Source organism: Muscardinus avellanarius (genome assembly GCF_963383645.1).
Source record: "Muscardinus avellanarius genome assembly, chromosome: 3".
Classification (NCBI taxonomy): domain Eukaryota; kingdom Metazoa; phylum Chordata; class Mammalia; order Rodentia; family Gliridae; genus Muscardinus; species Muscardinus avellanarius.
In genome coordinates, this window is record NC_137788.1 from 100,421,807 (window position 1) to 100,432,988 (window position 11,182).

Genomic DNA, 11,182 nt, shown 5'->3' on the forward strand with positions numbered 1-11,182 from the left:
CATTGCCACCATTTTATACTAACTTGATTTGAAGTAGTGTAAGTTCTCTCAACTGGTTTTCTTCCAAACGGTGTGACTACTCATGATTTGTTTACTCTACCTTCTGAATTTAGGCTGAGCTTATCAAGGGCCACTCTTTTAAACAAAGCAACAAATAAAAGCACTTGATAATTTTGATAGGGATTGCTCAGAATTTAAAAATGCCTTAAGAAAAATTGACATCTTCGAGTTCTTTCACGAAATATAGTGCCTTTTTGGTGGTACTGGGGTTCCTGGAAGCCCTTCTACCTCCGGGCTACACTCCCAGACCTATTTTTACATTTTTATTTGGAAACAGGGTCTCCTAAGCCAGCGTGCGTGGCTGGCTTCGAACCTGCGCGATCCTCCTGTCTCCGCCTCCCAAGCGCGGGGATTACAAGAGTGCGCCACCACGCCCGGCCTCGAAATATAGTACCTTGCTTAGGTGTGCGTGTGTGTGTGTGCCCGCGCGCTAAGGATTGAACCCACATCTTCATTTACACTAGGCAAGCGCTTTTTATTTTAAGGCTGTGCCCATAGCCCTAGGTGCTCTTCTTTATCTTCAATATGGTTTCATAGTTGTCTACACAATTGCTTTGTATATCTATTGTTAGGCTTATCCCTAGGTATGTTACGGGATTTTATTTGGAGTGCATAGAAAACATTTTTAATTACAGTTTCTGATCATTGTTTTTCCTATAAGGGGCCACAAGTGGCTTTTGCGTTTTAATCCTGTTTCTATCAATTTTGCCAAATTTGCAGATGATCTTGATTGTCTATGTAAATACATCGATTGTGAATACAAAAGTTTGCTTCCTCCTTTAGAACTCTTATACATTTAATTTCTTTTTATTGTAGAGTTGTTTGCTAGGACCTACAGAACCAAGATGAATGCAGAGAAGTAATGGTAGACATCCTTGTCTTATTCCTGACTTAATGAAATGCTTCTTCTAAATGGTTTTGTTTTGTTTTGCTGGTTGGTTGGTTGGTACTGAGGTTTGAACCCAACGGCATTCTGTGCCCAAGCTACACCCCAGCCCTTATCAAGTTAAGAAAGTTCCCCCCTATAATGAATTTTCTAAGAAAATGTACTGAAAATTAAATTTTATAAACTTTTTTCTGTATCCATTGAAATGATTATTTAATTTTTACGTTTAATATATAAATGCAGTACATTAAATTATTATATTTTCTAATGATCTAGTATATTTTGAGATCAGCTTAAATAAATATTAATGCTAATACATAGTTGGATTTAATTTTCTGTTATTTTATTTAGAATTTTTACTATTAGATTTATGAGAAATTAGTGTATAATTTTCTGTAGTCTATAATTTTCCTCTACCACTTACACTTTATCTGGTTTTAATAATAAAACTCTTCCAGCATCATGCAATGTTTTAGTCATACCCTTTCTTTCTTCCTTTCTTCTTTTCTTTCTTTTCTTTTATTGTACTGTAAATTGAATCCGGGGGCATTCTACCTTTGAGTTACATCCCTGACCTTTTTACTATTTAGTTTGAAACAGTGTTTCATTAAGTTTAACTGAGGTTTCTTTTCTTTCTCCCTCCTTTCTTTTTATTTCTCCCTCTCTTCCTTCCATCTTTTTCTATGTACTGGAATAGGTTGCACTAGATAATGATTGATTTTTTAAAATTTTTTGTTTTTTGTTTTTCCGTGTTTGGGGATGGAACCCAGGGGCATTCTACCTCTGAGCTACACCTCCTGCTCTATATTTTATTCTTTATTTAGAAACAGGGCCTCACTAAGTAGCTGAGGCTGTCTGCGAACTGCCATCCTCCGATCTCAGCCTCCCAAATGCTGGGATTAAAAGCATGTACCACCATCCTGGCTGATTAATTGTTTCTTAGGTGCTTGGCAGAACTTATTTACAAAACCTCTGGTCCTGGTATGTCTTGTTTTGTTTTTGTACATAGATTTCAAACTAACAATTCAACTTTTTAAAAATAGATATAGCTGAAGCTGGGTTTGGTGGCGCACACTTGTAATCCCCCAACTTGGGAGGCTGAGACAGGTTCAAAGCCAGCCTCAGCTACTTAATGAGGCATTCAGCAACTTAGTGAGACCCTGTTTCCAAATAAAATATAAAAATAGGTCTGGGAGTATAGAGTATAGCCCAGAGTTAGAAAGCCTGTGGGTTCCACACTGTACCAAATATATATATTTTTTTTTCTTTTTCTTTTTTAGTCCATTTTGGTAAGTTCCATTTTTCTGGAGAACTGAGTATATCACATAAGTTTACAAATTTAGTTGCATTAAGTTTATAACATTCTCTTATTCTTTTTTTCCTTTTTCTTTCTTTCTTTCTTTCTTTCTTTCTTTCTTTCTTTCTTTCTTTCTTTCTCTCTTTTTTCTTTTTTCTTTTTTTGTGGTACTGGGGATGGAACCCAGGGACATTCTACCTCCGAGCTACACCCCAGCCCTATTTTTTTTCTTTATTTTGAAACAGGGTCTCACTGAATTGCAAAGGGCCTTGCTAAGTAGCTGAGGCTGTCTGTGAACCGTGATCCTCCTGTCTCAGCCTCCCAAATGCTAGGATTACAAGCGTGCCTCACCATGCCCAGCTATAACATTCTTTTATTCTTTTAAAAATCTGTTTTATATGTGGTGTTTTCTCTTTTTGATTCCTATAAGCTTACTAGTCTCTTCATAGCATCAGCTTTTTGTTTTCCTGATCCTTTATATTATAATTTTTTTTATTTTACTAATTTCTGCCCTTTATAATTTCCTTTCCTCTGATTTCTTGTGTGTATGCAATTATTCCATTATCAATTATCTGGAGTTGGACACATGGCTCATTAACTTCTAGTCTTTCCTTTTTGTTAAATTAGCATTTTTAAACCTCTGTAAATTTCTCTCAGTGAATTGATCTACACAATTTTTGTTGTTGTTGTTGGTACTGGGGATGGAACCCAGGGGCCTTCTACCTCTGGGCTACACTCCCAGACCTATTTTATATTTTATTTGGAAACAGGGTCTCTTAAGCCAGCTGAGGCTGGCTTTGAACCTGCGCAATCCTCCTGTCTCTGCCTCCCAAGCATGGGGATTACAAGCGTGCGCCACCACGCCCAGCTGATCTACACAATTTTTGAAATATATTTTGTTGCTGGGCGTGGTGGCGCACACTTGTAATCCCCATGCTTGAGAGGTGGAGACAGGAGGATCTCACAGGTTCAAAACCAACCTCGCTGGCTTAAGAGACCCTGTTTCCAAATAAAATATAAAATAGGTCTGGGAGTGTAGCCCAGAGGTAGAAGGGTTCCATCCCCAGTACCACAAAGAATAAAAAAATAAAAATAAAAATAAATATATATATAGTTATTTAACTCTATAGTATCTAATTTTATTTACAACCTGTTTTTTATGTATCAATTATGATTTATTCTAAAGGTTATCTAGAAGGTGTGTGTGTGTGTGTGTGTGTGTGTGTGTGTGTGTGTGTGTGTGTGTTTAGTGCTGAGCATCAAATCCAGGTCCTCATGCAACCTGCTGGGTGTGTTAGCTTATTGCCACTATGACCAAATGCCTGAGATAATCAACTTACAAAGAGGAAAGGTTCGTTTACACTGATTGCTTCAGAGGTTTTAGACCATCGATACTTCTCCCTATTGCCTCTAAGACTGTAGCAAGGTGTAACCACATACTGGAAGCACACGATGAAGAAAACCTGCCCATCTTCTCGCAGCTGGGAAGGAGGGAAAAAGATTTTCAAGGCTACAGCCTCAGCGACCTTACTTTCTCCCACTAGATCCTATTTTCGAAAGGTTCTATCACCCCTTAACAGTACCATCAATCCTTCAACACATGAACTACTTAGAAGTGTTTTACATTTTCAAACATAGGGTGTTATCATTAGTATTATTATTTTCTAGATCAGAGGATGTGACCTATCTGATACTGACTTTTTGTTTGTGAGACTGAGGTGTTGACCTCAGAGACCTGGATCCTTCTCTTTATGTTCCATTATCCTAATAACTGGCTTCATCATACACCTTTTTTGTGTTTCTTACTGTGTCCAGTGAAAAGCTTTGCATATAGCAACTGTAAGGCACGCTGGAGTGTGTGAATGTACCATGCTGTATAAAAAGGACATAATGGCCCAGACTCGATAATCACAAAATTCATCATGAATCATTCTCATCAGCTTTTTTCTCTCAGAATTCAGAACCCAGAGGTAAGAGTCACTTCTGGAATTCCTCATCTGAAGTCTGGCCTCGAAACCTTGCCCCAGCTCTGGACCTGGGGGGACTGGCTCCAACATTAGACAATTGGGGGATATTTGTTGTATTAAAGAATGCATAACTAGAAAAGAATGAATACTCCTTGCAGGCTAAACTTGCAAGCCCCAAACTAGAAATAAATGGCAAATTTTCCAAACAGTTATTGAATAATACTCTTTCTAAAAGGATTAGAACTAGAACAAGCAGGTTTATAGAGCAAACAGAATCATCATGTACTGCACTTTCTTAGGGAGAAAATTTTAAGAAAATTTGATTTCCAGATAACATTCTTTTTTTTCCTTTTTTAAAATTTATTTATTTTTATTTTTTATTTTTATTTTTAATACAAATTTTTATTGAACATAAATGGTATACATTTAAACTATACTTGGTGCCCTCTCTCCCCTGCCCCCATTTTCCCTTTCCCCCTCCCACCAATGATTGTCCAGGGTAACCATGCCATATTCATAATTTTATACATATTTGGATGTAGACCCTCATTAATCAAGTTCAGCCTTCCTCCTCTTCTATCTTTCCATTCAAACTTTGCTGATATTTCCCCTCCATTATCTGGAGTCCCACTGGTATCCTCTATGTTCCCTAGTTTGGGCATATTAGAGGAAACATATGTACCTTCTCCTTCTCTGCTTGGCTGATCTCACTTAACATAATGCTCTCCAGGATTTTCCATCTTCTTGCAAATGATATGATTTTGTTCTTCTTTATGGCTGAATAGAATTCCATTGTGTGTATTTCCCAAAGTTTTGCTATCCATTCATCTGTTGATGGAGACCTGGGTTGGTTCCATATTCTGGCTATTACGAATTGTGCTGCTATGAACATAGGTATGCATATGTTGCTGTAGTTCTCTAAATTCAACCCCTTTGGAAAAATACCCAGGAGTGGTAGAGCTGGATCGTATGGTGGATCTATTCCTAGCTTTCTTAGGAATCTCCACACTGATCTCCATAGTGGTTGAACTAGTTTGCATTCCCACCAACAGTATAAAAGAGTTCCTCTTTCCCCACATCCTCGCCAACATTTGTTGTTGTTTGATTTCTTTATGCTTGCCACTCTGACTGGGATTAGATGGAATCTCAGTGTAGTTTTGATTTGCATCTCCCTGATGGCCAGTGATGAAGAACATCTTTTCATGTATCCAGATAACATTCTGAAGGCTCTCAAGCATACATCCACAAATGTTCTAGTGGACTTGACACACATGGCTTCTATTGTTCACAGCATATGCAGTGTCTGTTCTCACTCCACACCAGACACTGTCCACACAGCAAATCTAGATAGTGGAGCCAAAGGTACATGTAGGGTGGGGAGTAGCAGTCTGAGTTTAAGGCCATAACTAGTCTGTGTTTTGCAGGCTGTGCTGAGTGCTATAGAACTGCATCCTTCCACCTTGCTTTGGCAGGTCAATACATCTTGGGTGTGGTTGCTCAAAAATATTCACCAAGAGCAATGACAATTCTTTTGGATTCCTGACCACACCAGCTCTGTGGTGAGAGAATTCTGGGCTGTGTGTCCAGGCCTCTCAATGAAGTTTTAATCAAAGCTTCGTTTCCTCCGCATTGTTGCTTTTGGAATGGCCTTGTTCTCGGGAGTCCTGGCTTTGACAGCAACACCTCCCCTGAACTTTTTCCATAGCGGCCCTTGGACTTCTGCCCCACCCCTCCCATCTGCACGCCCCCGTTTCCTCTCTTCTGTTTTGGCTCTGCATGGCTCTTCTCAGTAGAGTGGCTGAAGGGTAATGAACCCAAAATACCTAAGTAACAAATGAGTCACCACGCTTCCACAGCAGGGCTCTGGTGATCAGCGGGTGTGTTACGGGGTAAATAGCAGAGGCAGCGGCTGCCCAGAGGGAGGGGGGGGGGGAGAAATAGAAACAAAATGAACAAGCCGGCAGAGGTGGCTGACAACAGCCCTGGTGGGTGGAGGGGGCGGGACTTGGTTGGCTCACAAAGGTGAAATCAGCGCTGAGGCCTGTCACACCCTGCCTGACTCAAGCTAAACCCGGCCCCTCGGGAACTGCTAACACTGGGCTAGCTAGTAAAACTCAGCTGGACCAGTGACCTAACTGCTGTCCTCTTCTGTGTACAAGTTCTGAGGCATAGGGCTTGGAATTCTTCGTTAATCAGAGACCCAAGATGATATGGCTCTGGGCATGCCCTTTCTCACTCTGTGATAGCTAGGTACCAAGAATCAAGGCAGAATTTACATTTTTCATTTGTACTTTTTATTTACTTGAGATTTTTTAGAATGCATAATTTCCCCAAAACCTTAACTTGATATGTAATAAAATTGGGATGGCCACCTCAATCAAGGCCAAGGCTCTGGGCAATACTGATGGTCATCAGGAGCCCCTGATGAAAGACCAAGAGACTGTGGTTCTGCTGAGAGATCTTGCAAGGCTGCCCCATCAGTAGAAGCTTTGTTTAATACCCAGTGGATATTTGTCCTGGTAGCTTAGGGCATGACTCTTACTTTTTTTTACATTTTCAAGTAAAAAAGGATTGGGCAGGCTGAGCCCTTGGAACATGTCTAATGATCTGATCTCATGGAGATCTGCCTGGCTAGCCCACAGTACTTCTCTAAGACTTTTAAACTGTCACAACAAGAGGCCAGAAAGAACACACACACACACACACACACACACACGCACGCACGCACACGCACACACACACGCACGGAACAGGGCTAGGATGCATCCAGGACTGTTAATGTGACATGACTGCTAAGAGAATCTTTTGAAGAAAAAAATTACAAAATTTCCCCTGAGATAGGGGATCTCAGATCACGTGGATGGCAGGATTTGATCACAAGCTGTCTGGTTCTCTTTTAGGTCAAAACCAGGAAGTTTTAAGTACTAGCTTAAAACCAGAGGGAGGAAAACGAAATTAGTTGATGTGAATCTTTAAGCACCAGTCGTGTTCCGCTTGGCTCGACCTTGCCGTGAGAGCTGGTAGCCGCCTCTGGTTTTATCTCCTGCAGCTCTCCCACCCCTAGCCCGCATAAGTATAAAACCAGATGCCATGACTCGGAAAGAGCAGAGCTAGAGCTCAGGAGGACGTGGGAAGATATAAAGCTAACACAGCTTTGGCAGCTAGTAAAAAAAAATAACCGTAGCCCCTGGAAAGAAAGACCTGACCTAAGACTTGATAAACGCACACTTTCTGGTCTCCTTTAAGTTCCTTAAAAGTGCAGCCTCTGCTCAGCTGAACCGACCAGTGAATAACTGAAAATTCTCTTTGGAAATGATCCATGAAAATCATCTCAGGAAAGTCTAAATCAAGATTACACACACACACACACGCACACAAACATTTTTATTAGTGCCTTTTAATTACATAGAATAACAGGTTTCATCCAAGTTGCTACAAAGCTGCTAATCAAAGACCCAAGATAATATTGCTCCAGGGCCATTCCATTTTCCATTCTGTGATATCTAGTACTGGGAATCAAGGCAAATTAGTGGGCCAAATTATGGGGCATATAAGTACATTCAAACTGTTCATTAAGCCAGGCATGGTGGCACATGCTTATAATCCCAGCATTCGGGAGACTGAAACAGAAGGATCTGGGTTTACGGCCAGCCTCAGCTACTTAGTGAGGCCCTTTGTAACTCAGTGAGACTCTGTTTCAAAATAAAAATGTAGAGCCAAGTGTGGTGGCTCATGTTTGTAATCCCAGCATTCGGGAGGCTGAGACCGGAGGATCGCAGTTCGCAGACAGCCTCAGCTACTTAGTGAGGCCCTACACAACTTACTGAGACCCTGTCTCAAAATAAAGAATAAAAAAATAGAGAAGGGGGTGTAGCTCGGAGGTCGAATGCCCCTGGGCTCTATCCCCAGACACGCAATAAATAAATAAATAAATAAATAAATAAATAAATAAATAATAGGGCTGGGGGTGAGCTTGGAGGTAGAACGCTCCTGGGTTCCATCCCCACTACCGCCAAAAAAAAAAAAAAAGTTTATTCAGATTATCTAGCCCAGTGTTGTGGTACATGCCCATAATCCCAAACTTGGGAGGCTGAGACAAGGAGAATTGCAGTTTTCAAGTTTTCAGGCTACTTGGTGAGACACTGTTTCGAAATAAAAACTGGAGGTAGTAAGTAGAACATTCCTTGGTTCAATCCTTAGGAGTCCAAGGAAAAAAATTAAGTAATACATGCTTATTTTTATAAATGAAAATAGAAACAAAAAAAGCATAGTTCCAACCTTTATATATTGACAATTTTAGAGTGTTTTCTGCCAGTCCCTTTATAGGCATAGATTTATTCTTTTTCATTTTCTTATTCTCCTACCCCTTGGTTCTAGGAATTGAACCCAGTGGTGGAATAGCCTGGATTCTAAGCTACACCCCCAGCTTTTTTTTATTTTTTATTTTGGAACATCGTCTCAATACATTGCTGAGGCTGGCCTTGAACCTGCAATCATCCTGTCTCAAACTCCCAAACACTGGGATTACAGGTGTGCACCACCACACCTGGCTGGATTTATTCTTTTAGCACAATTGCACTCATTCTGTATATGTAAATTCATGTTTGCTGCTTTTTTGCTAAATATATCTCTGCTTTTCCCTGTTGTCATATGGTAAATTAGGTAACCGTGATCATTAAAAAATCTAGTAATCCACAGAGTTATCTTAACCTTCCCTTATGTCTCAGACATTGAATTTGTTTCTATCTTTTAAGTTACAAAACTTAATTTTTCTTTTTTATTAAGATTATCAATCTTTATTTAATTAAGCTATAAAATTTGGACATGTTTGCACCAGCCCTATCACTTAGCCCTGTGGCAAATTTTACCAGTATCTGGCTTATTGGCCTGAAGGCTGCAGGATGAACCTGCAAGACAATCAGAGGAAACAGCCAAGCTAGACTGAAACAGCCAAGCTAGATTCTCCTGGGAGAATTTGCCTGCTCTTGAGCTATAAGGCACTGATGTCTGGTACAGAGGTCTTGAAGGACACAGAAACTGCCTGGGACATTGTCACCAGCCATCTAGCTATGTATTTCCTTGTCAAATGTGACTCACAAATCCCATCTCCAGGTCAACTGTGACCCACAAATCCCATCTCTATGTCAACATTCTCTCTCTCTCTCTCTCTCTCTCTCTCTCTCTCTCTCTCTCTCTCTCTCGTGCTGGGGATGGAACACAGGGGCATTCTACCTCCAAGCTAGACCCCCAAGTCTATTTTATATTCTTTATTTTGAAACAAGGTGTCACTAAGTTGCAGAAGGCCTCACTAAGTAGCTGAGGCTGTCCGTGAACCTGGATCCTCCTGTCCCAACCTCCCAAGGACTGAGATTACAAGCGTGCGCCACCACACTCGGCTTCAGGTCAACATTTTGAATAGTTCCAAAGGAAAGAAATAATTTTCATGAGCAAAAAATAAAAGGACAAGAATAACACATGGCAAAGCCGAGGATCTCATTGTTTCAATATAAAGTGTCATAGTGTCTCTTATTCAGAATTTTTATTGAAACATTAACATAGGGAGGTCCCTATTGGTTCACTTGCGAAAGTATGTTTTGAGCAGCAATTAGCAGCAGAAGCAGACAGAGTTGGCACCAGTCAGAATGGGCAGAGTCAGCTATGGATATAATTTTCCGTTTGCTAAATAACTCACAGTTATAGGGTTGTCATTAAATACTTTTTTTTTTCTTTTTTGCAGTTCTGGGGATTGAACCCAGGAGTATTCTACCTCCAAGCCATACTCCCAACCCTACTTCTTATTTTTTATTTTTAAAACAGGGTCTCACTAAGTTGCAGAGGGCCTCACTAAGTAGCTGAGGTTGGCCTTGAACCTGCGATCCTCCTGTCTCAGCCACCCAAGTACTGGGATTACAAGCGTGGGCCACCAAGCCTGGCATTAAATACTTCTTGCAAATGTTTTCTTTCAAAGGCAAGCCCTGTGTCATACAGAATATAGTTTCTAAATATGAAGGAGGAACATGCATCCCACACTACATTCTTCTTAGTGGTGATTTCATACAAGATTCTCAGCAATCCCCCGTTTTGCATGTGAATCAATTAAAGAGCAGGAAAATAAAATAACTCGCTGAAGGGCCTGTGGCTAACGACATCTGAGCCAAGAGAGCCCAGGGCTGACTTCAGAGCTTGTGATCTTTGCACTGGCTACACTGTGCTGTCTCCCCTGTTAAAGCTCATAAAATTTTGCAATAAAAACCAAGCTAATGTTACTGATTCAAGGCAGGGCTTACTCTGATATCTGGTGCCGCTGCTATGAATGGGATCATTCTTAGCATTCTTTGGAGGGTCCCTTAAAGACTGCGGTCAGCCAAGCAAACTACTGGTGAAGAAATCTGTCATGACATTCGAGAGAGCATTCTACCTCTGAGTTACACCCCGCCAGGTCCTTTTCTCTTTTTGTTTTGAGACAGGGACTTGCTCAGTTGCTGAGTCTTTCTACTTGCTGAGTCTGTCCCTGAACCTGCAATTCTTCTGTCTCTGCCTCCCAAGTACTGTGATTACAAGTGTGCGCCACCATGTCCAGCTGCCCTTAAAGGCTCCACAGAAGCCACAGTGTGGGGATGTATCTCAGTGGTAGAGCAGTTGCCTAGCATGTGCAAGGCCCTGGGGTCAAGACCTGGTACCCAGTATTAAAAAAAAAAAAAAAAGCCACAGGGCAGCTTCTACCTCTTATTTTCTCCAAGGCCAGCCCTTGGGGCATATTATAGCTGATGGAAATGGAAACTGTTGCTTCCATTAAACTTTTTAATGAATGATTAGATCATAACACAAGTGTCTGTTTTCCCACAAGACTTGAGTTTGGTAATGTCAGGAACCACATCTGCTTTCTTCACTCTTCTACTCCCACTCCACATACAGGGTTTGTCCCACAGTAGATTGTCATGGTTCGTTTGGGCTGCTAGCACAGAATATAAT